This window comes from Dendrobates tinctorius, unplaced genomic scaffold (genome assembly GCF_039654945.1).
Source record: "Dendrobates tinctorius isolate UK_male_01 unplaced genomic scaffold, ASM3965494v1 ptg000171l, whole genome shotgun sequence".
Taxonomy (NCBI): domain Eukaryota; kingdom Metazoa; phylum Chordata; class Amphibia; order Anura; family Dendrobatidae; genus Dendrobates; species Dendrobates tinctorius.
Genome location: NW_027361838.1, coordinates 280,531 through 295,369, shown reverse-complemented (window position 1 = coordinate 295,369; position 14,839 = coordinate 280,531). Strand labels below are relative to the sequence as shown.

At 41.4% G+C, this 14,839-nt stretch overlaps 1 pseudogene; it reads left to right on the top strand.

Moving 5' to 3' along the window:
- Positions 1–12,865: 12,865 nt before the first annotated feature.
- LOC141053772 (COP9 signalosome complex subunit 5 pseudogene) lies at positions 12,866–13,888 on the top strand (annotated as a pseudogene).
- The last annotated feature ends 951 nt before the right edge of the window (positions 13,889–14,839 follow it).

Below are 14,839 nucleotides of genomic sequence, written 5' to 3'. Positions count from 1 at the left end.
AGTCTGCGCATGTTGCTACTGATAAAATACTGATATGTCTGCAAGTTTTTCACATGGACACGTGGTCCATGTGAAAAGTCTGACACATGTGCACCACAATTGAATACAATGGGTGTGCGTGTGTCTGTATTTGCGGCCCTTAAAAAATGGACCGCGTATGGGTACAAAAAACAGACCTGTGAAGAAGGCCTTATCAAGATTGGTGTCAACAATGAATATGGGAGCAGATGAATAAAAACATAACATTTAACATAAAGTTTGGGCATAGAAAAAAAGTGAAACGAATTGCAAAATATGACATTAACGTCACACATTTTCAATAACTTTTTGCTCTTGCAAGAAAAAAAAAAATTTTCAGGATATGTAGCTACAACAAGTTTTCAAAATGTTACAATTCTGTTGAAACCCTGAGACCTGAGAGCCAATAGGTACTGGCCTGAAGTCAAGGCAATGTCTGACCTACAAGCTTTTTTCCACTAAAGAGGGACCTGAAGCAGTATACTTTCTATTACCGGATGATGGTCAGACACAAATGTATTAAAATCAAATTTATTTTTAAAAAAAATAATTTGCCAATCAACTGGTTTTAGCAGCAGCTTGTTAACATTGCTCAACGACACTCAGACATACGACAATTAACAGAAAGTTTGGTGTGACATGATAGCTATATTCATCTCTGACATTTTCTAGACAATCCCTAGTCACTCCTGCTGGTAGCCATGTTGATGTACTCTAAATTAACGTGACTTGTAACCAAAGTTTATGTAGATGGAGCTAACAAAAGTGCTGATGTTGCTCCCCAGCATTTTCCCATTCTCGCCATTCTAAAGACAGAAGAGGGGCAAAAGCAAAATGAAGGAAAGCTGAGTATTTTTCATTTTTTATTCCCCACAAGTGATTAACAAAACCCCCAGGAGTCCATAATGATTATACAGTCGCTAGAATAGATGGAAGAAGATTCAAAGAGCAGTAGTCTGAAACAGAAAAACAACAGTGAAGAAACAGCAAGAAGAAGAAAAAGAAAGAAATAAGACACATGGGCACAAGAAGCTCAATAAACCTACAGGAATATAACAATGGACAGTTAAAGAGGACCTGGTACCAGGTCATAAATGGCCAGTTTGTGCCCCTATTTTATTCTTGCTGCTCTCCTGAGTATTCTATTTTTTTATTTTTTATAAATCTGCTATACGGTTCCAGAGATATGGACCTTTTTCATTTGATGCTAATTTTTATTGTTTTTACCATAGAGGTGTGGCTCACATGGTTATAATACATAGAAGCCTGAAAATATGCCCCCAGAGGACCCTGATAGCCATGCCCCCTTGTAAAGACCTTTTAAAATAGCTCCAAATAAAAAGGCCCATAGCTCTGTATCTTTAGATCTGACACAGCAAGGAAAAAATGCCAGCACACCCAAACAATCCATGTAACATGGATGCACGGAACTATGTCCTGATGAGATGTGGTTAAGCAAAGGAAAAGCAAGATTAGTTCCAGCGCCTTAAAAATTCAATGTTTATTGTCCATATTAAATTATATATGACTCCTTTAAAAAAATACTCGTGAGGAGAATGTCAACGAATTTTGAACGCTGAACCTTGATATTTGTCAAAGGCTAGAAGTCCTCAATACCCACAATGCACAAATAGGGTGTAGGACCAATAAACAAATCCCAAACAAATCACATGAAATCCATATGAAAGTTCCTAATATTGCATAAAAGCAGAATGGCACACTTTATATATATATAGTGTATAACAGATAAAAGCACAAATTTTAGAACTGTAAAAAAAAAAGAAGGGAAAAAAAGCCATAAAATTGGCTTTTGAAGAATGGAGGCACTTTTTGGAGGGGGCGGTTCATCGGATCACGGTGATTACGGACCACAAGGACCTGTCCAGCATTGAGTCTGCCAAGCGGTTAACTCATAGACAGGCGAGGTGGTCGCTTTTTTTTTACGTTTTCATTTTTCTATCACCTTTCGGCATGGTTCCAAGAATGTCAAGGCGGATGCCTTATCTCGCAGTTTTAATCCAATATCACCCCCCGAATCGCCTTCCTCCATTCTTCAGCACGGGGTAGTTGTTGCTGGGGTATCCTCTGAATTGGAGTGTGAAATTCGGGAGGTTCAGTCTCTTGCTCCTTCATCTTTGCCTGATAATAAGCTCTTTGTCCCAGTACTCTGGGAGTTCCACGACTCTGCTCTCAGTGGGCACTCGGGATCTCGGCCACCCGGAAAGCCATTGCTAGGCTGTTTTGGTGGTCCTCCATGATCTCTGATGTCATTAGGTTTGTGTCTATTTGTGATACCTGTGCCCGTGCTAAGAGCTCCCATAACCGTCCGGCCAGGGAATTGGTTCCATTGCCAATTCTGGAGAAGACCTTGGACTCATTTGTCATTGGACTTTTACTGATCTCCTTCCTTTCAATAGCAAAACTGTGATCTTGATATGGGTTGACAGATTCAGTAAACAGGTGCATTTTGTAGCTTTGGCATGACTGCCTAATGCAGAAACACTATCCAAGTTGTTTGTTGAGCACGCTGTGCGGTTGCATGGCGTGCCCTTGAGTGTGGTTTATGATAGAGTGGTGCAATTTGTGTCCAAATTTTGGATGGCATTTTGTAAAAGATTGGGTGTTTGCTTGTCCTTTTCCTCAGCCTACCATCCCGAGACCAACGGTCAGACGGAGAGGACCAATCAGTGACTTGAGCAGATTTTGTGGTGTATTGCTACGTCTGAACAGGATGATTGGTGTTCTTCATTGCCAGTTGCTGAGTTTGCATTTAATAATCAGGTGAATCAGTCCACTGGCACCTCTCCGTTCTTCTGTAACTACGGTTTCCACCCCCATTTTGGCGAATTTTCCAGATTGGATTCAGGATGTCATGGGGCTGATTCAGCAGTTCAAAGGTTAAGGGAAGTGTAGAGGGAGGTCCAGGAGAACATTGGAGAGGCTCAAGGCAAACATAAACATTTTACTGATAAGTGACGGTCTGTAGGACCTATTTTCCTGGTAGGAGATAAAGTGTGGTTGTCTACCAAGAACATACATCTGAAAGTTTCTTCTGCTAAGCTAGCTCCCAGGTTTATTGGTCCTTATGAGATCATTGAGGTTGTCAATCCAGTTGCCTTTCGCTTACGCCTGCCCCCGTTGCTTTGGATCCCCAATGTGTTCCATAAGTCCCTTCTTAAGTCATTTGTACCATCCTCTGCTGAGTCTCCATCCCCTCCGCCTCCTGTCTCAGTGGATGGTCAGACTGAGTACGAAGTGGTACGAAGTGGAATGGATTGTGGATTCTCGTGTGGTCCACAGTTCACTTCAGTATTTGGTCCATTGGAGGGGTTATGGTCCAGAGGATCTATCTTGATTCCCGGCGCGATCTGTTCATGCTGATCGTTTGGTTCGGGCGTTTCATACGCGTTATCCTGGGAAACCTGGTGTCCGGTGGCCCCCCTAGAGAGGAAGGTACTGTTATGATCCAAACCAGGTTTTGTCTTTACTTGTTCCTGGTCTGGTAATTTCAGGAGTTAATCTTTCTCAGCCTCTGTCTGGGTTCAGGTTTGCTATGTATCGCCGATTCGCCGCTGCTTCCTGCAGGTGATGACAGTTATAGTTCTGCCTATGGCGTGAGTAGCTGACTCTTTTACACCCTGACTTGTCCTGCTGTTATTCCTGACTCAACCCGTGTCTGTGTTATTCCCTGTTCCCTGTCCCGACTTAGTGTGTCCCCTTTTTGTCTGGACTTCTTGGTACTTGAACTTGGCTTGGACCCTGACCTGCTTTTGTCTCTTGTCTCCGGCATAGCCGCTTCTGACCTTTACTGATCCCCTGGCTTGTCTCTGACCCTGAGTTTGCTTATTCCTTTGGTACTGCGCTACAGTCTAGGATTTGACCTGGCTTGTTTGACTTCTCTGCTGCCACTTCGATGCTGCACGGCAGGTCTGCTTCGTCTGTGTGCTGGACCCCTCTCCACTCTTTCACCCCCTAGTGGAGCTAGCTTCTACCTGCATTTGCATAGGAAGGAAGTAGAGACAGACACAGACATTCTGCTGAAATGACAGTTACAGTTCTCCATAGAATCTCATGAGCACCAACTGTCATCCCTGTCTTAGTAATGGGAAAATCTGTATTCACTAAAGATAGATTTTTCAAGTGAATGGAGAATTTTGAGAATGAATGATCAAGTGAGGTGGAGAAAGAAGCAGATTTATGTAATAGAATGTAATGTATTACAATGTTTCTTATTTTCAGGTGTTCTATTCAGCTACAAAAACAAATGAACAAATAATTTAGTTAATTTTTAAATAGGTTGTCAACATCCATTTTCAAATACCTTAATAGCTAATATTGATTTAACCTTTTACTGAACAATGATGTAATATTAATTAATGATAAGCATATCATTCCCACAAAGTGATAGAATAATATATCACAGCCAGCATGTTGGCAGTGGGACTGTGTCCATGACAATATTTGGGGGTGCCAGTTGTACTATACGTTTGGCTTTGTCTCCTGCTGACATGGAGGACACAGTGATTTTGATGAACAGTGTGTACAATAGTAAAATTTCTGTTACCATTCAAGCTTACAGCAAGCGACATTATGCACGTTCTGGACATTTGTACCAAATAAGCATATAACCTATTGTTTCTTTCATTTCATGATGTAGCTAATCTGTTTTCTGTATTGTAGGTAGCTGTAATATACAATACTGTGCAAAAGTTTTATGAAGGTGTAAAAAATATGCTGCAAAGTAAGAATGCTTTAAAAAATAGAAGTGTTACGGTAATTGCTTAGTTTTATTAATAAGCAAAATGCAAAGCAAATGTCATTATTTGGTATGACCGCACTTTGCCTTCAAAATAGCATCAATTCTCCTAGGTATACTTGTGAACAGTGTTTGAAGGAACTTGGCAGCGAAATTGTTCTAAACATCTTGGAGAATTAATCACAGCTCTCCTGTAGATGTAGGCTTGCACAAATCCTTATGTATATTCACGTAATCCCAGGCAGACTGGATGATGCTGAGATCAGGGCTCTGTGAAGACCATATCATTACTTCCAGGACTCCTTGCTTTTCTAGACAAACATAGTTCTTAATAACATTGGCGGTATGTTTTGGATGTTTGTCCTGCTGCAGAAGAAATTTAGAGTCAGGTGCCTCCTTGATGGTATTGCATAATAAGTATCTGCCTGTATTTCTCAGCAGTGAGGACACCATTATTCCTCACCAAATCCTTAACTCCATTTGCTGAAATGCAGCCACAAACTTGCAAGGAACTTCCGCCATGAGTCACTGCTAGCTGCAGACACTTTTTGCACCTTACTTCAGCTCTTCACAGACAAACGGCCAAATATTTCAAGTCTTCCCCAGAGTACCTACTTCCATTTTTCTGAATTTCCGATTCCTGTGTTTTGGTGCATAGTTGAGTTACTTTGCTTTATTTCCATATTGAAAGCAAGGCTTTTGGACCACTTATGGACAGACTTCTATGAACAGAGGATGGATGTATCTGGGTCCTTAACTGATGGCACTGCTAGGCATCTTTCGATTATGGGTTTTTCATCTGCTGCAATAAGTTTCCTTTGCCACCCACTACATCTATATTCCTAAATATTGGCCATTTCTTGGTGTCTTCAATGCTGAGAAATGCAGGTAATCATCCATCATGCAACACCATCATGCTATGCATGCTCTAAATTTACAGACGCAATACCATCAAAAATTTATCCTATCAATATATTGTAATCATTATATTATATATCACTGTGTACTTACAATTGCTCATGTTGCCTTTCCACACAGCTAATTCTTTTGTTTTCCATTAGGTCTATTACATTTGCTGATTAAAAACTGATTGGCTGAATCCTTCCAAGCTCAACATAGAAACAGGAAGTTTATTTTCTCTGTATGAATCATGAGTCACTGCAAAAGTCTCTGGCAGTTGGGAGGAAAGAGCATCTGAGTCAGGAGTTGAAGTGGGGAATAAAAAATGCAGGGAAAAGAGACTTCCTGTTTTCCATAGCTCAGACAAAAGCAAATTAGCTGGGTAGAAAGGCAAAATGAGCAATTGTAAGTACACCGTTCTATATAATAAGATGATTGCAATATATTAAATAATAAGAGGAGAAAAACTTTGATGGGAGTGCTTTTTTAATTTGGCTTTACTGGCAAAAACTTAAGTTTCCCTTTGAAGCTGTAAAAAAACAACTAAGTGATACTTAACTCTGAGCCCTTGGAGAACGTTTCCTTTTGCCTGGACAACACCTTTAAATATAGAGCATGCATAGCAAGATTAGTTTTGGATTAATTGTGGATTCACAATACAATCCATGTGAATGAACTTTCACAAAATCGTATATACATGATATAGATGAAATATGGGGAAATTTGAGGGCGTGATAGGGATTTTTAATTCTACATCATACCCTGTAAGGATTCTATCAGATCGTTTACTAATTTTATTATGGAAATGGTAAAATCCCAATTGCAAGTGACACCTGTGAATTTTGCCATGAAAATTATCTCCTTCATGTGCCCATGGTCTTAGGGCTGCAATAGAGATACAGAGGGTTTTTTAATGCCATGTTCCATCCACTTAAAAACATATGGTGACCATGTATTGTAGACCATCTAGCACTGTACTGAAGAGCTGTTCTTTAAAGGGAAGGTGCCGCAATTTTATATAATTTGCAAAAAAATAGTAAGTAACAAAACATGTTTCAGCAAATGTTGTACTAACTAGGATTTATGGTTTGTTTGTAATAATGTTTTAATGTAGCCACTGGGCGCTGCCATCTTGATTTGCAGATCTGTGGAGGACTCATACAGTCTGCAAATATGGCCGTCCCTGGACATAGGAGACTGCGGTCGGCTCCCGACCCCACCATGCAGCCTCATTAGCAGAGAACTGGGCACGCCCCTGTGGGCTGCACCATTCACTGCTGTAGGTGTGGCTGGGCGCCATTTTACCGTAGCCCAGTGCTATCTGCTGAGCTCCACTTACCCTCTATCACAGGACCACTTGTAGCATAACAGGTCCTGTGTTGTGAGGAGAGGCTGAAGATATGGAGAAGGTGGTCAGCAGAGGAGAGAAGTGCTCACTGGAGCCGGAGGATGGAGAGTGGTGAGTGCGGGTGACTATGCTCCTCTGTCCTGCTTACTCCAGGCTCGGCCCTGTGCTTCCTGCTCTACTGTGTTCTTCTGCTCTGTCTCCGCCTCCTCACTCACAGTCCCAGTGATCTCCGGTAATCTGACACCTTCCCTTTTATGACAGGTTTATGGCTGTCTGAGGAGGACAGTGACTTATACAGTCCATAGTCTAGTGTATGGGGGGGCTTCGAAGTTTCACCAGTGTGGGCATATCTGTAATACTGTCTTGTGTGATACTGCCTGCTGAGCCGTGTATCTAATCCTATCCTGTGTGATACTGACTGCTGAGCCATGTATCTAATCCTCTCCTGTGTGATACTGTCTGCTGAGCCGTGTATCTAATCCTATCCTGTGTGATACTAACTGCTGAGCCGTGTATCTAATCCTCTCCTGTGTGATACTGACTGCTGAGCTGTGTATCTAATCCTCTCCTGTGTGATACCGTCTGCTGAGCCGTGTATCTAATCCTATCCTGTGTGATACTGACTGCTGAGCCGTGTATCTAATCCTCTCCTGTGTGATACTGTCTGCTGAGCCGTGTATCTAATCCTCCCCTGTGTCATACTGACTGCTGAGCCGTGTATCTAATCCTCCCCTGTGTGATACTGACTGCTGAGCCGTGTATCTAATCCTCTCCTGTGTGATACTGTCTGCTGAGCCGTGCATCTAATCCTATCCTGTGTGATGCTGACTGCTGAGCCATGTATCTAATCCTCTCCTGTGTGATGCTGACTGCTGAGCCATGCATCTAATCCTATCCTGTGTGATACTGACTGCTGAGCCATGTATCTAACCCTATCCTGTGTGATACTGACTGCTGAGCTGTGTATCTAATCCTCTCCTGTGTGATACTGACTGCTGAGCCATGTATCTAATCCTCTCCTGTGTGATACTGTCTGCTGAGCTGTGCATCTAATCCTATCCTGTGTGATACTGACTGCTGAGCCATGTATCTAACCCTATCCTGTATGATACTGACTGCTGAGCTGTGTATCTAATCCTCTCCTGTGTGATACTGACTGCTGAGCCGTGTATCTAATCCTCTCCTGTGTGATACTGTCTGCTGAGCCGTGTATCTAATCCTATCCTGTGTGATACTGACTGCTGAGCCGTGTATCTAATCCTCCCCTGTGTGATACTGACTGCTGAGCCGTGTATCTAATCCTCTCCTGTGTGATGCTGTCTGCTGAGCCGTGCATCTAATCCTATCCTGTGTGATACTGACTGCTGAGCCGTGTATCTAATCCTATCCTGTGTGATGCTGACTGCTGAGCCATGTATCTAATCCTATCCTGTGTGATACTGACTGCTGAGCCGTGTATTTAATCCTCTCCTGTGTGATGCTGCCTGCTGAGCCGTGTATCTAATCCTATCCCGTGTGATACTGCTCTCCTGAAATACTCTGTGCTGCTGTCACCCTGCTGGTTTTATGTGTGATCTACATGGTGGTATGAACTATATGGCGGCATTATGTGTGAAGTATATGGCGGTATTATGTGAGAACACTATGGCAGTATTATCTGCTAAAAGTGGACCCATTCTAGGGTGGTTCTGGCTGAGCACCTGCACACGGGTCAGGGGTAATAGGTGCAGTCAAGGGAGGGCTGGTGAGGCAGCTGAAGAGAGGGGTCTCATTTTTATCATTACTGTATGGCTACATTTCCCCCATCCTGCTTCCCAGCGGCACCCCGGACTGCGCCTGTCGCCTCGCTTTCACACATCGCCAGGACAGGATCTGAGGAGGGGAATGGGGTCTTTGCCTGCAAAGTCTGGATCAGGCTGATTGATGACCGTTCTGATCCAGACTTTACATGCAAAGACAGTCAGTAACTTTTTTAGGCCCCATCAAAATGGCTGCTCACTGTGTTCCTAGATGTCATAGGTTTTTGTGCCAGATTTCAGTAGCTGCTCCCCCTAGTGTTAACAAGTGGAAATGCCAAACTTTTTAAAATTATTTTTCAGATTTTGCAAAATTAAAAACAAATGATAATATTTTTTAAGAAAATGTAAACATTAATTCTTTACATTTTTTCAATTGCTGAAAAAAAATTTTTTGGATGGCACCTTCCCTTTAATTACCGGCCACACAGGCTGTGCGAACGTGGGCATGCGTCCTAAGACATTACAAGCACTACAATAAAATATTAATATGTGAATCAAATTAATACATCAAAAATAGTTGCTCATATTGAGATCCTATATATGTGTAATCTCTGGGGGTAGAGTATTGTGCACAGAGACTGCTGCCGCTGGAACAAGCAGACATTCTCAGAAGCAGGCATTAATGTTTCTGTTGCTCTACTGCAATTTACTTTGTAATTTTCTAATTATTACAGTTTGCAGCCATTCTTAATACACACACTTTTCTTTTGTTTACAGCTCGAGGTCTAGGAGAACAACCAACGCTGCTGTCAAGCTTGAATGCACTGAGCTCGATCTGCCCGGAATTAGGTGGTAACAGTGTGCTCAATTCAAAAGAGCTTGTAACATGCCGGCTCCCTGATTTTGATGCTGACTCGCAAGCCGAGCCCATGCTTTTCCCGGCAGTTGATAGCTGTGTTATTCAGCCATCATTTGCCTCTGCCCAAAGCTTGCAACCTGGTAAATGTAGCTACCAGTGGTATTTAACATTTGAGGCTGTATGTTATTAGATGTGCCCATTAGTTTGCCCGATTGTGGGGCACTGATGGGTTGCCATGACAGCCAGTGGTTTGCTGAAGACCCCTGTGCCTGTCACGATGGTAAAGACAAAATTGAGCCAGAATTCATAGGAAACTGTGATTTTCTGCTATGTACGGTATAAGTGATCAGATGATCCCAGCTTCAAGTCCTCCAAAGTAACTAACAATTACAGTGAAAAGTGAAAAAAATGTTTAAAAAATGTGAAAAAATAAAAGTTCAAATCACCCCTCTTTTCCTCCATTAAAAATTAAGAAATAAAAAACAAATACACATATTTGATATCGCTGCATTCATAAAAGTTTGATCTACCAAAATATAAAATAACATAATCTGATCGGTAAACAGCGTAATGAGAAAAAAAAGTCAAAACACCATAATTGCATTTTTTTCAGCTGCCGCAACAACATAAGGAATGTAATAACAGACAATCAAACCATAGCATCTACCGCAAAATTATATTGATAAAAACATCAACTCGGGGAGCAAAAACATGTCCTCCCTTATGTCTTTATACAGAAAACTAAAAATGTTTTGGCTCTTGGAAAATGACAACACAAGCAAAATAAAATGTATTTATTTATTTTTTTCAACCAGTCCTAGCCAACATTGTTACATCATACGAGTGACCTCACAGCGCCTAGACAATGAGAGAGCATTCTATGTGTCCAATAGCCTGAGTGGAAAACATTCTACTGGTAGCCCACAAGTTATCAGCAATCCGCCTAGTACCATCAAGACTTCATGACGTCTCACAAGAAAGACAGAAGATCATAACCCAGAAGGAGAAGGAATCACAGACCCCATAAAATGGGTAAATGTTATTGAACCTACACTAAACAGTATAACCTCCATTATAATGCTATACATGTAATTTGTGGCAATGGGCAACTTTATATTTATACATTGACTTCTCCTAAGTCATAAACGTAGACACCGTTATTACTACAGAAGACGGAAGTAGCAGAATCAAGAACAACCCCTTACTGCTGTCACCGATGACCACTTTATTCGTGATCAAGTCCTCTGGGGTAGTTGGACACAAGAAGTTCAGAACTTCATAACCTGTCATCAAATCAACAGCAGGGCACCGGCATGAAATAAACTACCATGAACAGATTGCAGTCTCTTTTCTCTTACGTTTATAGAACTAAAATTATTTAGATTAAATAAGGTAAAATAGGACTTATAGTGGATATAAACAGTCTACACATCGGGTGTTAAAATGCCAGGTTTTTATCATGTTAAAAAAATTTCATGGCAAGAAGAATCATTTTAGAACTTTTTTGTACTTTTAAGGTGATCTGTAATCTGTACAAATCCACTGCCAAAGAAGCTGAAATCTTTTCGGCTGGAAAAAGAAAAAATTAAAATAATGTGGTTGAAGAAATATACAAACCCTTAAACAAACACTTCATTGAAATACACTTTGAATTTGATTGTGTTAAGTCTTTTTGGGTAGTTGTCTATCAGCATAGCACATCTAGAATTGGCAATCTTCCTCCTCAACTCTTTGCATTAGTGCTCCAAATCTGTGATATTGTGAGGGCATCTCCTGAGTACAGCGCACTCTTCAGGTCACCCACAGATTTTTAATCGGATTCAGTTCTGGGCCATTCTACAACTCCGATCTTGTTTTGGCAAAGCCATTTTTTGTTAATTTGGAAGTAAATTCATCTTTCTATTTAGCTTTTAGCGCAAGACTTTTAGGTTTTGTTGCCAAATCAACTGATATTTGGAACTGTTCATGATCCCCTCTTCTTTGACTAAAGACCCAGTTACAGTTGCTGAAAAACAATCCCAAAGCAGTGGTGTATCAGACCAGACCATGTGGCTGCTATGGAGCCTGTGAGTTGGTCCTCCCTCACATAGCATTGCACATTTAACTTTATCAGCATTCTGAATGTTGATACAGTTGAATGAAAGTAATTATGGCAGAGGAAGCCATCAGCTCCATCTTCCATCATTCTCCCTGTGCATTTGAGTTCTGACATCTAAGGGCAGAGCTTCAGAACATGCGCTGCAGAGACCGGAGCAGCAGGGGAACTAGGAGAGCCAAGTACTTTTAGTTTAGTTTTGTTTTTTTAATCACTGGAGGCCATTATACTGTTTGGAGATCTGTGTGTGGGCCCTAAAACTGATTGCATAGCTGTGTTGGGCTCCTTATACCATTTACTGGGCTCTGTGGGGGTTACTATACAGTTTGCAGGGCTATGTAGGGACCATTATCCAGTTTGCAGGGCTATGTGGGGGCCATTACACTATTTGAAAGGCAATGTAGGGGCCATTATACATTTTTAGGACTGTGTGGAGGCCATTATTCATTTTGCAGGGCTATGTGGGGGCCATTATGCATTTTGCAGGGCTATAAGAGGGCCATTATCGCGTTTGCAGGGCTATGTGGTGGCCAATACACTATTTGAAAGGCAATGTAGGGGCCATTATACTGTTTGCAGGGCTCTGTGGGGACCATTATAGAGTTTGCAGGGCTCTGTGGGGGGGCATTATACTATTTGGGGGGATAAAGTGTGCGAGCCATGAAACAATGTAAAAGGTTATGTTGCAGTTGTCATACTGTGTGGAAGTTTGTGTAGGGGCCATCATAATGTGTGGAGACGTGTAATGGCTGTTAAACTGTACGGAAAGCTAATGACAATAAGGGGAAAAAAGTATGCAATAAGCGGGATCACCAATAGAAACTCAATGTTTATTTACATATAAGCCAAGGCATGCACTAAAAATATTTTAAAAAGCCAAAAGGCTATAACTAGTGATAACCAAACAAACCCTAATAGAGCTTGAGTCTGCCTCATATATCAAAATAATGAACATATCCTAATAGCAAATACTGTATATATATATATATATATATATATACTTAATATATAAATAAAACTTTGATTTAACTTTTTATTCTTAAGCTCACCAATGGAGTATTACATACTTACATATATGTGGGATAGAACATGTAAAAAACATTCTACACAGGGGGGCTATGAATCATAGAATCACAGAATATGGCGTAAGATGGTGGCTGGTGGCAGTGTGGCTCAAAAGACCTGGGAGCTGTCCAGTAACATGCAGGAGGTGCAGAGCATTGATGAGATCTACAAGTATGACAAGAAGCAGCAGCAGGAGATCCTGGCCGCCAAGCCGTGGACTAAGGACAATCATTACTTCAAGTATTGCAAAGTCTCCGCTCTGGCACTGCTGAAGATGGTTATGCACGCCCGATCAGGAGGAAACCTGGAGGTGATGGGTCTGATGTTGGGAAAGGTGGATGGAGAAACCATGATTATTATGGACAGATTTGCTTTACCAGTGGAAGGAACTGAAACCCGAGTGAACGCCCAGGCGGCTGCCTACGAGTACATGGCTGCGTACATCAAAAATGCAAAGCAGGTTGGAAGACTTGAAAATGCAGTAGGCTGGTACCACAGTCACCCAGGCTATGGCTGCTGGCTGTCAGGAATAGACGTCAGCACTCAGATGCTAAATCAACAATTCCAGCAACCCTTTGTTGCTGTTGTGATTGATCCAACCAGGACAATATCTGCAGGCAAAGTCAATCTAGGAGCTTTCAGAACTTACCCAAAGGGGTACAAGCCTCCAGATGAAGGTCCATCAGAATATCAGACGATCCCCTTGAATAAAATAGAAGATTTTGGTGTGCACTGTAAACAGTATTACACTCTGGAAGTGACCTATTTCAAGTCTTCTCTTGACCGCAAGCTGCTGGAGCTTCTCTGGAATAAGTACTGGGTGAATACACTAAGTTCTTCCAGTCTCTTGACGAATGCCGACTACACGACAGGACAGGTGTTTGACTTGTCTGAGAAACTAGAGCAATCTGAAGCCCAACTTGGCCGAGGTATCTTCATGTTGGGATTAGAAACACATGATAGAAAGTCTGAAGACAAACTAGCCAAAGCGACACGAGACAGCTGTAAAACAACAATTGAGGCAATCCATGGCTTGATGTCACAAGTGATAAAAGATAAATTGTTTAATCAAATTAACACTTCCTAAGTTACATTTTCATCCATTTCTTTAGTTATATATATATATATATATATATATATATATATATATATATATAAATAAAACTTTGATTTAACTTTTTATTCTTAAGCTCACCAATGGAGTATTACATACTTACAAATATGTGGGATAGAACATGTAAAAAACATTCTACATAGGGGGGCTATGAATCATAGAATCACAGAATATTACAGTTGGAAGGGACCTCGAGCGTCATCGTGTCCAACCCCCTGCTCAATGCAGGATTCACTAAACCATCTCAGTCTGATGTCTGTCCTGCCTCTCTTTGAAGACTTTCATTGCAGGAGAACTCACCACCTCTCGTGGCAACCTGTTCCACTCATTGATCACCTTAACTGTCAAAAAGTTTTCTCTAATATCTAATGAGGAGATGTCTCCTTTCCCTTGAGGCTTTCTGGATATACAGTCTGGGCACTAGAGCCCCTGATGGTCTGAGCAAACGTAACAAAACAAAGTTTCATTATTAATTTAGTTTTTTCCCCTTTTCTTGTCTTTTTTTTACACTTCTAAAAATTTGCATTTGTATCTATTATACAGTATATATAAAGTGTGCAATTCTGCTTTTATGCAATATTATGACCTTTCATATGGTTTTCATGTGATTTGTTTGGGATTGATTTATTGGTCCTACACCTTATGTAAGCATTGTGGGTATTGAGGACTTGGGGACTTTCACAAAGATTGCAGATCAGCGATCGAAAAGAGTCACCTTTCGCCTCAAAAGAGCATTTTCTAACCCCTTAACGACTGCCAATACGCCTTTTAATGGCGGTAGTTAAGGGTACTTAAACCACACCTCCATTAATTAACGGCGCTGTGGAGAAAGTGTATAGCGCCCCCAGAGTTGGATTTTCTCTGGGGTTTTGGCTGCCGGGGGTAGCCGAGACTCCAAAGAACATGAATCAGGTCGGTTTTTACCAACTCGGTTTTTGCGATCAC